A 10,397-nucleotide genomic window follows, 5' to 3' on the forward strand; every position below is an offset into this window, starting at 1 on the left:
CTGTGCCAATCTGAAGCCAGGAGTCAGGAGCTCCTCTGGGTCTCCCACATGGGTGCAGGGCCCCAAGGCTTTGGGCCATCTTTGACTGCTTCCCCAGGTCACAAGCAGGGAGCTGGATAGGAAGTGGGGTTGCCAGGATTAGAACTAGTGCCCATGTGGGATCCAGGCGCATTCAAGGCTAGGAATTTAGCCACTAAGCCACAGCACCGGGCCCAACCTTTAATCTTTAGTACTTATTTTTCACATTTATTAGTTGGAAAATAATCCTAAGGGCAAGCACGGTGGCTCACAGGCTGATTCTCCACAAACGTCAGCATCCTGTATGGCCACCTCTGATCCAGCTCCCTGTTTGTGGGCTGGGAAAGCAGACAGAATGTTCCAAATCTTTGGGACGCTGCACTCACATGGGAGACCCAGAAGAAGCTCCTGGCTTCAAATTGGCTCAGGTCTGGCCATTGCTGCAATTTAGGGAGTGAACCAGTGGATGGAATATCTTTCTCTTTGCCTCTCCTTCTTTCTGTAAATTTGCCTTTCCAATTAAAATAAATAATAGAATGGGGCCATTGTTGTGGCATAGTGGATAACCTGTCAGACCTATATCCCATATCAAGAATGTCTGTTGGAGTGCCAGGAAGTGGCTGACTTTGGCTGGTGGTCCTGGTCCAAGGTCGAAGCCGTCAGAGGTCCAGGCTAGCCAGGGACAACACAGTGGAGAGAGGCACCCAGGCCAGTGAGTCCCCATCAAGCCTTTCTCTGCTTATACAATCTCCCCAGGTCTCCAATGGGGGATGAATTCAGGTTCCATCCGGGCCCCCCTATGTCACCTTGTCAGATGGCTGCTCTCCTCCCAAAAAAACTTTTGGCTGGCAGGAAAAAAAACAGAAACAAAAACAAAAAAACCCAAATTGTACCTCAGTTTACTGGTCCAGAATATTTGGAGGTGGCCCATCCTAACTCTATCCAGACAGGATGCTCCCCTAGTCCCACCCCCTCTTTACTCCACCCACCTAGAGGTGGTACAGCACACTGAGGCGCTGTTCCCACCAGTGGGAGAGTAGGGAGGCTGGCCTGGAGCAGGGAGAGTGGGGGCACAGGGAGGATGGACTGCAGCTGTGTTCAGTTGCTGCCCAGGGAGGAAAGGGCTGCAGCTGTGCCCAGTTGTTGCCCAAGGAGGCACAAACAGCCGCTGTTATTACAGGTCACTTTGCATTCCAGGAGGATGCATACAGGACGAGCATCCCAGGTCCTGCTCCTTCAGGTGAAGCAGCAGCATGATGTGGACACCCTGGACATGGTGTTCCTGGACCACTGAAAGCAGCGCTACATGCTGGACATGCTGCTCCTGGCGGTGAGCTCAGCCAAGGTGGCCTTGCTGGCTGCTGGCACAGGGGCCACTGAGACCCATGCATGTCGACTGGCCCTGGAGCTCCTACAGGGAGCTGTGACAGAGGTGCTGCCTGATGTCAGGGCAGGTAGATGAGAGGAAGGGTCCGGGGGGGAGAGGTGCCAGGTAGTGGGGTGAGCACCACTGACCTGACCTGCTGTTGGACAGGTGGGTGGGGTAGGGATTGGGAGAGGACATGTAGGTATGCAGCTACAGAACACTCTTTCTCTGCCAGGGCCTAGCTGCTACATGCTGGGAGCAAGAGAGAGATCTTCCATTTCTTGCTGTATCCATGAATGGCTGCATCGGCCAAGGCTGAGTCAGACTGAAGCCAGGAGGTCCAACTGCTTTCCTGAGACATTCCATATTTTTGGCTTTGCGTGATGCCACTTTCTGTTTGCATTCATGAGCATGCTTGATGGCCTGACCTCCCAGGAATATGTATTTTGCACAGTTGCACAGGGGCCCCTGCATTTTCTCCCACTAGCAAGCCGGAGACACCGGGAACTGGCTGCACAGCGACTAATGCCAGCATCATCACTAGGGACCCCTCCTGCCTGAGACCGGAGATGCTCAGGGCTGCATGTTTGATTCTGTTTTGGAGTTGAGATTGCTTTTTAAAAACAGCAACAACAAATCTGTTTAAGGGCTGGTGTAGTGGCATAGCAAGCTATTCCTCTGCCTGTGGCACAGGCATCCCATTTGGCCCCAGCTCATGTCCCAGCTGCTCCACTTCTCATCCAGCTCCCTGCTTGTGGCCTGGGAAAGCAATGCCTTTGGACCCTGTACCCACATGGGAGACCCAGAGCAAACTCCTGGCTCCCAACTTGAGACCAGCCCAGCTCTGAGCATTGTAGCAATTTGGGGAATAAACCAAGAGATGGAGGATCTCTCTTCCTCTGCCTCTCTCTCTCTGTAACTATAAATAAATCTTTTGAAAATAAATAAATGTGTTCCAAAGGCAGAGAGAGCTGGCTAGGTGCAATCCACTGGTTCATTCCCGAAGTGCCTGTAAGGGCTGGGGCCAGGCTGGTAGATCCAGGGCTCCCAAGTGGGTGGTAGGCACCCAGCAGGTGGCTGCAGCACCTGCTGCCTCCCAAGGTGTACATTAGGCGGTAGCTGGGGGTCAGAAGCCACATAGGTGCACATTGAACCCAGATACTCCCACGTGGCACACAGAAGTCCCTACTGCTATGCCAAATGCCCACCCAAGACAGCTTTATTTTCAACACAGCTTCTTTCTGATGGCTGTGTCAGGGAAATTTCCACACTCCCAAATTCCCTTCCGCATTCCCTGGGCTGCCCTGATGTCCATCCCACCCCGCCACCCAACCCACACACTTGAGGCTGACCCTGGCTTTCATCCAGCCAGTATTTATTGAGCGCCTGCTGTGTGCATGGCTGGGAAAGGAACCAGGAGCCTGTGGGGCAGAAAGCTCTTGTCCTCAGACCCAAACCCTGGCAAGGGATTGAGGAAGGGTGGGAGTAGTACTTCTGGTTTGGGGCAGGTTAGCAGGGCATCCCTGACTGCCCCCTCCCACACCCGGGGACCATCTCTCTGTCCCCCACAGCAGTGTGGCCTGTTGCAAAAGGAGACAGTGCTGCTGCCTGATAATGTTATCTTCCCGGAGAGCCCATACTTCCTGGCACGTGTGCTTGGCAGCAGCAGCTTCGAGTGCACCCACTACAGCTCATTCCTGGAGTACATGTCAGTGGTGGATGGGCTGGAGAAGGCTATCGTGTGGGCCCAGGTGCCCTGGTGTGACCTCAGTCATGCACTCTTCCCTGATTCCATCTGCCAAGTTGGTCCCTGCCAACCCCGCTTCTGTTGCTGCTACCTGGGTACTTGTTTTTAAGTGCCAGGCATACTTAGTGCCTGAAAGTCCTGGCCACACATGCTCCCTGTGCTGTGGTACAGGACAGCTGTGGCGTGAACAAAGGGATGCCAGCAGGATCATGCGTGGGCCCAGCCAGTGGTGCTCCCATCTGGACTCTGGGCTCCTGAGACACAGGAGCTGCACCTGCAAATGTCCTGGCCTTGTCCTCAAGCTGTCCTCCAGGTTCGTGCCAGCAGGTGGCAGCAAAGTGCCTCAGCCACAGCTCCACTTCCCAGCCCAGCCTCTCTGCCCTTCTGACAGAGTGGATTCTAACCCCTTGACTGTCTGGGAAGCTCTAAGCACCTTGGACACAACTGCATACCAGGGAAATTAAAGATCTGACATTTCAATAGAGGGTGACAGCTCAGTCCATTCTCGGTCTCTGAGCCTCCCCATGCTGCAAACCTGCCCCTGCCTGGCTGCCTGCGATAGGGGTGGTTGCCGCAGGTAGACCCTTGGTTGGCTTCCCCTGTGGGGCGACCCAGCTGATCCTGAGCACCCCAAGAGCCCTGCTCAGGCCCGCTCCTCCTGACGCTTGCCTGGAGGCACCTGCTAGACCCATGGGGCCCGCTGCCTGCCCAGTGATCCAGCCTACCTGCCCTTCCTCCTGGCATGAGCCTACAAGAGCGGACAAAGGGCCATACCCAGTCTCACTGGACACAGGAGCAGTTTGCTCCACCTGCTTTGCTTCCGGAAGAGGAAGCTGACACAGACTCCACCTTCTCCCCAGCCATCCAGGGGATGGCAGCTGACCAAGAGCCTGCCCCACCCAGGGCCGTGAACCTGCTGGGCTCCTGCTGACCTCTCTATGCCCAGACTGCGGGAGGGCCCTTAGCAAGGAGGAGCTACAGTGGACAGGTGTTCTTTCCCCAAGGGGCACACTCCCCCATCGAGCTCACTGGCCAGCCAGAAATGACCCAAGTTCCAGAGTCCTGGGGGAGCCTTTGTTTGCATGGGCCCCGAGTGCTCATAGGAACTGCCTGTTCCTTATCCTTATTCTTGTTGGAACTGGGAGGTCCAGTAAAAGGGTTTGTTGGTTTTTATTATTATTATTTTTATTATTATTTTATTCTACTGCATTTTTTAAAATTGTAAAATAGACAAAATTTATCCTTTCGCATTGTAACTATTCTCAAATGTACCACTGAGGGCCAGTCAACCTGTGGAGCAAAAACATCCCCACCTCTCAGCCTGACCTGGGCATTGCCTGTCCCTCAACCTGGCAATTCAGGTGAGGAGGGACAGGCGATGATCCCACTAGCCCCATCCAGGGTGTGGGGCCGCCATGCTGGCCACCATGGGACAGTAGCCTTGGCCACAGGAGGGGATGGGACTGGTATAGAGTAGGAATCAGGTGTCCCAGTCTTCCCTGCCTGGTGGTCTGAGGTGGGTGCTTGGGCCATGTCCGGGATCCACAGCTGGTACATGCCTGGTGCAGCTCTGTCCCCTGTCCAGCTCTGTTCTGTACCCTGTGGCCCTGGGCACTTTAGGAAGGTAAGGGGCTGATTGTGGCTGGTGGATCTGATGCGAGGTGTAAGGTGCTGGCCTGGCTGGCGGAGGCCTGGCTCTGCTTACAAGCCTGTCCCCTGCCACCTCGGGGACTCAGCCTTGGGCACTCGACCCTGCTGGGCTCAGCCCACTCTGCCTACCCCACAAGCCCACCCTGGAATACCACGGCTGGGCAGACCTTCACCCCTCGCGGGACCTCACCATGGGGATGGGAGAGAGAAACCGCCCCCACAACTGTGCTGTCCAGGCAAGTGGTCCGAGCCCATCTTGGGCATGGCAGGAAACGGAATTTAGAGACAATGATTTGTGTGAGTTTCCTGCAAATCCACACAGGAAGTTTACCAGGAACGCTCATTCAGATAAACCAACCCACGCCAAAACAAACTTCTTCCCATCTGTCCAAAGTCCCCTGCAGGGCGCATGGTGGCGGCGGTGTGTGAAGGACACGGGTGGAAGCTCATTCCGAGTCCCCAAGGCCTCAGGTGCCTCTGGAGGTCCAGGAGGGGCTCCGGCCTTGGCACCGGGGGCGCTCCCCTCGGCCGGGTCCTTCCTCAACTCCGGAGCCGGGCCTGTGCAGGGGAGAGCCGGCTTCCACGCCTTTCCCCTTAGGGGAGGCCCAGGGAGCCTAGCTGGGGCAGGTTTCCGGCCTCAAAGGTCCCAGGCCAGCCCAGCCCCGTGCATCGCGGGGCGGCCATTGCTGCCCTTGAGTGGTGGAGAAAGAGCAGGGAGCCCTGCCTCTGACCCAGGCCCTAGCCACGCCCCTCCCGAGCCCTGCCACACCACGCCCTGTCCCACCCTGTCCACACCACAGGTCCATAAATCCCCGCCACGCCCCTTTCCCTAACCCCGCCCCTCCCGACCTCCGCCACTCAGAAAAGCAACAGCGTCTGCGCCAAGGCCCTTTCCGCCCTGCCCCGCCCCGTACCAACCTCTACCATTCCAGGCCCTTTTCCATCCTGTGTGCCCCACAGTCCATCATTCCCCACCACACCCCCTTTTAGCCACGCCCATGACCACCCAAACTCTGCCACACCCACACTTCGTTCTGCCCAACCTGCTAGGCTCAAGCCCAGGTCCCGCCCCCTGTGGGCGGTGCCAGCCGCTGGTGCCCACCAGCAGCACTCAGCCTTGCTGTCTGTGTGCACTTGCTTCCAACAGCGTGGATGACAGCAAGGAGATCCACATCCTGCGCCATGTGCAGCAGCACGTTCAGCGTGGGGACCATCGACGCCTTCTGCTCGCAGGAGCGAACCATGATTGTGGGCAAAATAAAAGGTGAGAGTGGTGGCAGACAGAGGCCACGGGAGTGGTCACTGGGGAGGGGTGGCGTCCTCGGGCCAGGCCTGGGGAAACCTGTTTTCACCTTGTCTCTGAGGTTGTGGCTGTACCCAGGCCAGGGCGAGGGAATGGTCTGGAGCTCCGTGGGCCCAGCTGCAGGGCCAGAGCCCTCTCCCTGGACAAAGGTTGTGCAGCCAGCAGACTGGCCTCCTGTGCCCCAGCCTGCACCCACACCACTGTCCACACGGATAAAGTGGACAGTGCATGTCTGCCCAGGGGAAACACGGGCCACCATGGTGTCCACCAACATCAGCCTCTGGGGCTTCTCAGCACCCTGGGTTCAGGAGCTCCTGTACTAGGTGGGTGGTGGGTGGTGGGTGTGGCTCCTTCTGACCTCTGGGCATGAGTCATGGGACCAGCTTGGCAGATTCTCCCTGGCTGTCCTGTTGGCCTTGAACTCCAGGGTGGACACAGGCGTCTTAGCTGCAGAACCCAGGGGAGGGGATGGGGCAACCCCTGCTGGTCATCCCACACCCCCTTGAGGGGGCACCATATGTAGCTTCCAGGGTTGGAGAGACAACATGGTAGGACGCAGGGATAAGGTGCACAATGGAACCAGGGGCCTGTGAGCTGGGAGTTGGGGGAGGTAGGCAGCAGATCCCACTGGAGGGAGAGAGAGGGAGCTGGGTCAGGCACCCGCCACCCCCACCTGCCTTCAAGCCACCCTCTGCTACCTCTGCCCCTTGCAGGAGAGATTGCGAATGCAGTGATGTGGGAGTACTGCTCCTCCATGCTGCTGGAGCTGGGGCTACTGTGGCTACTCAGCCACGCACATGGCCCACCTGACGCCCCCAGGTGGGGGACTGTTCACCATGGAGATCAACCCTGACTTTGCAGCCATCACCCAGCAGATGCTGGACTTTGCCGGGCCTGCAGGACAAGGTGCAGCTTCTCTGACCCACATGGGTCAGACTTAGGGTCCCTTCCCAAGAGCGGGAGAGTGGGGAGGCTTGCCTGGATTTGGGGTGGGGAGGATGGGCTGCAGCCGTGTCCAGCTGGTACCCAGGGAGGAAAAGGCTGCAGCTGTGCCCAGTTGTTGCCCAAGGAGGCATCAACAGCTGCTGTTACAAGTCACCATGCTGCTGGGAGCATCCCAGGACCTCCTTCCTCAGCTGAAGCAGCAGCATGACGTGGACACCCTGGATATGGTGTTCCTGGACCACTGGAAGGAGCGCTACCTGTCGGACACACTGCCCCTGGAGGGTGAGCCCAGCCATGACTGGAACACCATCCAGGTGCCCCACGTGGCTGCAGGTGCCCTAGTTCTTAGACCATTCTCCACTGCTTTCCCAGGATCATTTACAGGGAGTCTAATCAGAAGTGGAGCAGCCAGTGCCCAAGTGGGGTGGCAGCATCCCAGGCAGGGGCTTCCCATGCTATGCTCCAACACCAGCCCCTAGTTCTTAACTTCCTGTTTTACTATTTAGAAAGCAGGATACAAAAAGAGGGAGACAGAAAAAAATCTTCCATTCTCTGGTTCACTCTCCAAATGACCCCCAACAGCCAAGGCTGAACCTGGCTGAAGCGAAGAACCATGAACTCCACCTGGGGTTCCCATGTGGGCATGCCTGACCCTACTCTACCCCAAGGGTCATCTCTCCCTGTCTCCTGCAGCAGTGGGGCCTGTTGCGGAAGGGGATGGTGCTGTTGAGCAACAATGTCATCTGCCTGGGAAACCCAGACTTCCTGGTACACAAGCATAGAAGCAGCAGCTTCCAGTGCACCCACTACAGTTCCATGTTGCAACACATCCAGGTAGTGGATGGGATGGAGAAGGCCATCTATGTGGGCCCAGTTGGTCCAGCATGACCTCAACTATGCACCCTGCCCTAGGTCCCTCCACCAAGCTGGCCCCTGCCAACCCTGCTTCAGCTGCTGCTTCCTGGAGTATCTGCCTTCAAGTGCCAGGCACAGCCTTAGAGCCTGGGCCCTGGCCACAGCTGCCTCCCTGTGCTATAGCTTTGGGCACCTAGCAACCATGCCTTGACCCCAAGTCCTCCAGCTTCTCGCCAGCTTGTGGCAACAGAGTGCCTCAGCCACAGCTCCACTTTCCAGCCCTGTCTGCACCTCTGACATAATGAGCTCTAACTCTTTACTCAGTCCAGGCAGCAGGAATCACCTTGGATACGAACTGCATACTGTGGAAATGAAAAATCTAATATTTCAGTAGAGGATGGCAGCTCAGTCCCATTCTTCTTGGACTCCCTTGCTGCAATCCCACCCGCTTTGCTGCCTCTTTCTGGGTGCTGGATATTCCGGGTGGGCCCTTGGCTGGCCCCTGCTGGTCAGCGCACCTGAACCTGGGTATTGCTAGTGGCCTGATCAGGGGAACCTGAAGCCCCTTCCTCCTCCACCACCACTAGGCACAACTGTCCACCCAGGAAACCCAAGCGAGGCAGGCAGTAAGCAGCCTTCATGGCCAGCCCCCTACCAGGTTCCTCCTTACCTGGAGGCCCAGCTGGTAGGTGACCAAACTCCTCTGACCCCTCAAACCCACCTTGTCTGCCAGGTCTTCCAGAGCCCATTACCTACCTGTCACACACCTGGTCAGCCACCTCTGAGGTGCCCCAAAGTCTTAACAGGGACTCAGTTTCCAGACTGGACCCAGAGAGTAACCCTGTCCAAGCTGGGTCTACCTGTGGCTACACCAAGTCTTGGATTGAGGCCACAGCTACCGACCCCAGTGTGGATAAGTGTGGGGCACAGCAGGTGCAGTCCTGCGTGTGGGTGTGGCCATCTCATCCACTACCCAGCCTTCAGAGCCCAGACAGGAGTGAGTTGCCCACAAGAGACAGAAGGCTGAAGCTGCTCTGTTGGTGTTTCTTTTTAAACTTTTTGTATTTTCTTACAAAAATGTAGATGTGTACCAATAGTCTTAATGTTGGTTTCATTTAAATGCTCATCTTCAGTGTTATAATATTTCTTCTGTTTCCAAAGTCATAAACAGCAGGCACCTAACAGCAGCAATCCCTGCCCCCACCCCAAAGTCAGCTCCGGAAGGCACTCCTTGAGGTTCCGGGGAGGCGGGCACCTGGGTGGCAGGAAGGCTCCCCCACACCACACCACACCACTGGGCGCACTCCACAGGCTGGGCAGGGAATAACCCAGCCAGACCTGCCCCCTTGGTCTGGCTTCCCTGCAGTCTCGGCCCCCACCAGGGCAGCCCCTCGGAGTTCAGCTCCTCTCCCTGAGCCCTGGCCTCTACCTGTCTCTGCCCCCACGCCAGTCCAGTTTGCCCCTCTTGCCCTGGGCATGCAAGCACATGCAAGCACAGGCACGCATGTGTGCAAACACACACGCACACACACGCACACACACATTGGGCAGCTCTTCTGCTGGTCCCCAACAAGCCTTTTGTGCCCCTTTCTGCGCCCCACCTGGCCCGCCTTCCTGAGGTGGCCTGTTCTCCTGCTCCCTTCCTTGTGGTTCCTTGGAACCCAGCACCAGGTCAGGGAGTTGGGTGGGCAGGAGATGCAGGGAAGCAGGGACGTGGCGTGGCAGGAGGGGGTGTCTCCCTGATGCCAGGAGGCTCCAAGCTCCATGGCTGGTGTTGCTCACGTCGGCCCAGTTGCTTGAGATCTATTCCCTAGGAACCCATGGTTGGTCCCAGGCCCTATGGAGGGAGAGGCAGAGGGAGGAGGGCATTTTAGCTGCAGGTGTGTGCAGGGCTGGGAGAGGGACAGGGCATGACATCGGGCAAGCAAGCTTGGCTTCCAGGGACCAATGGAGACACCGGATGGATGCAGCTTGGTCCAGGGGTGGTATGGGTTGACCCTCAGGGGCCTGAGGCCCAGAGCTGGCAGGTGTATGGGGAACCCTCCCAGCTTGGTCTACGCCCTTAGCCCCCAGGTGTGGCCTTCCCTGAGCCAAATTTGTGTGTGTGGGTGAGTGAGGAGTGGTGCTGCCGGGGGCTCACAGGGAGAGCAGCCAGCAGCAATTATTTTGAGAAGCTCCCAGCCAGAGGAGGAAGGGGCAAGTGGGACAAACTGCAAGGGCAGAGAACAACATACCAGGCATGCAAGCTAGACCCAGGAGTCAACAGGCTGAGGCTTAGTGTCCCCCACAGAGTCCACAAGCCTGACCCGGAGGGGAGGAGCCTTCCTGCAGGGATCAGACTGCAGCACATGCACACAGGTGCCTTGGGTGGGTGAGTGGGCAGGCAGGAGCACAGCAGGGTTAAGAGGCAGAACACAGCAGTTAGGTTAGTGGAGGGAGACTGGGGGATGGGCCTGAGGATGGGTCCGCTGCCACAGTGCGAAGGAGGAGCTAAGCTGGCTGGAGCTGGCGGG

The 10,397-nt window shown here is 57.4% G+C and overlaps 1 pseudogene; it reads left to right on the forward strand.

Annotated features, from left to right (window-relative positions):
• Nucleotides 1–1,219: 1,219 nt before the first annotated feature.
• Nucleotides 1,220–5,771, forward strand: LOC131478319 (catechol O-methyltransferase-like; annotated as a pseudogene).
• The last annotated feature ends 4,626 nt before the right edge of the window (nt 5,772–10,397 follow it).

Source organism: Ochotona princeps, chromosome 29 (genome assembly GCF_030435755.1).
Source record: "Ochotona princeps isolate mOchPri1 chromosome 29, mOchPri1.hap1, whole genome shotgun sequence".
Classification (NCBI taxonomy): domain Eukaryota; kingdom Metazoa; phylum Chordata; class Mammalia; order Lagomorpha; family Ochotonidae; genus Ochotona; species Ochotona princeps.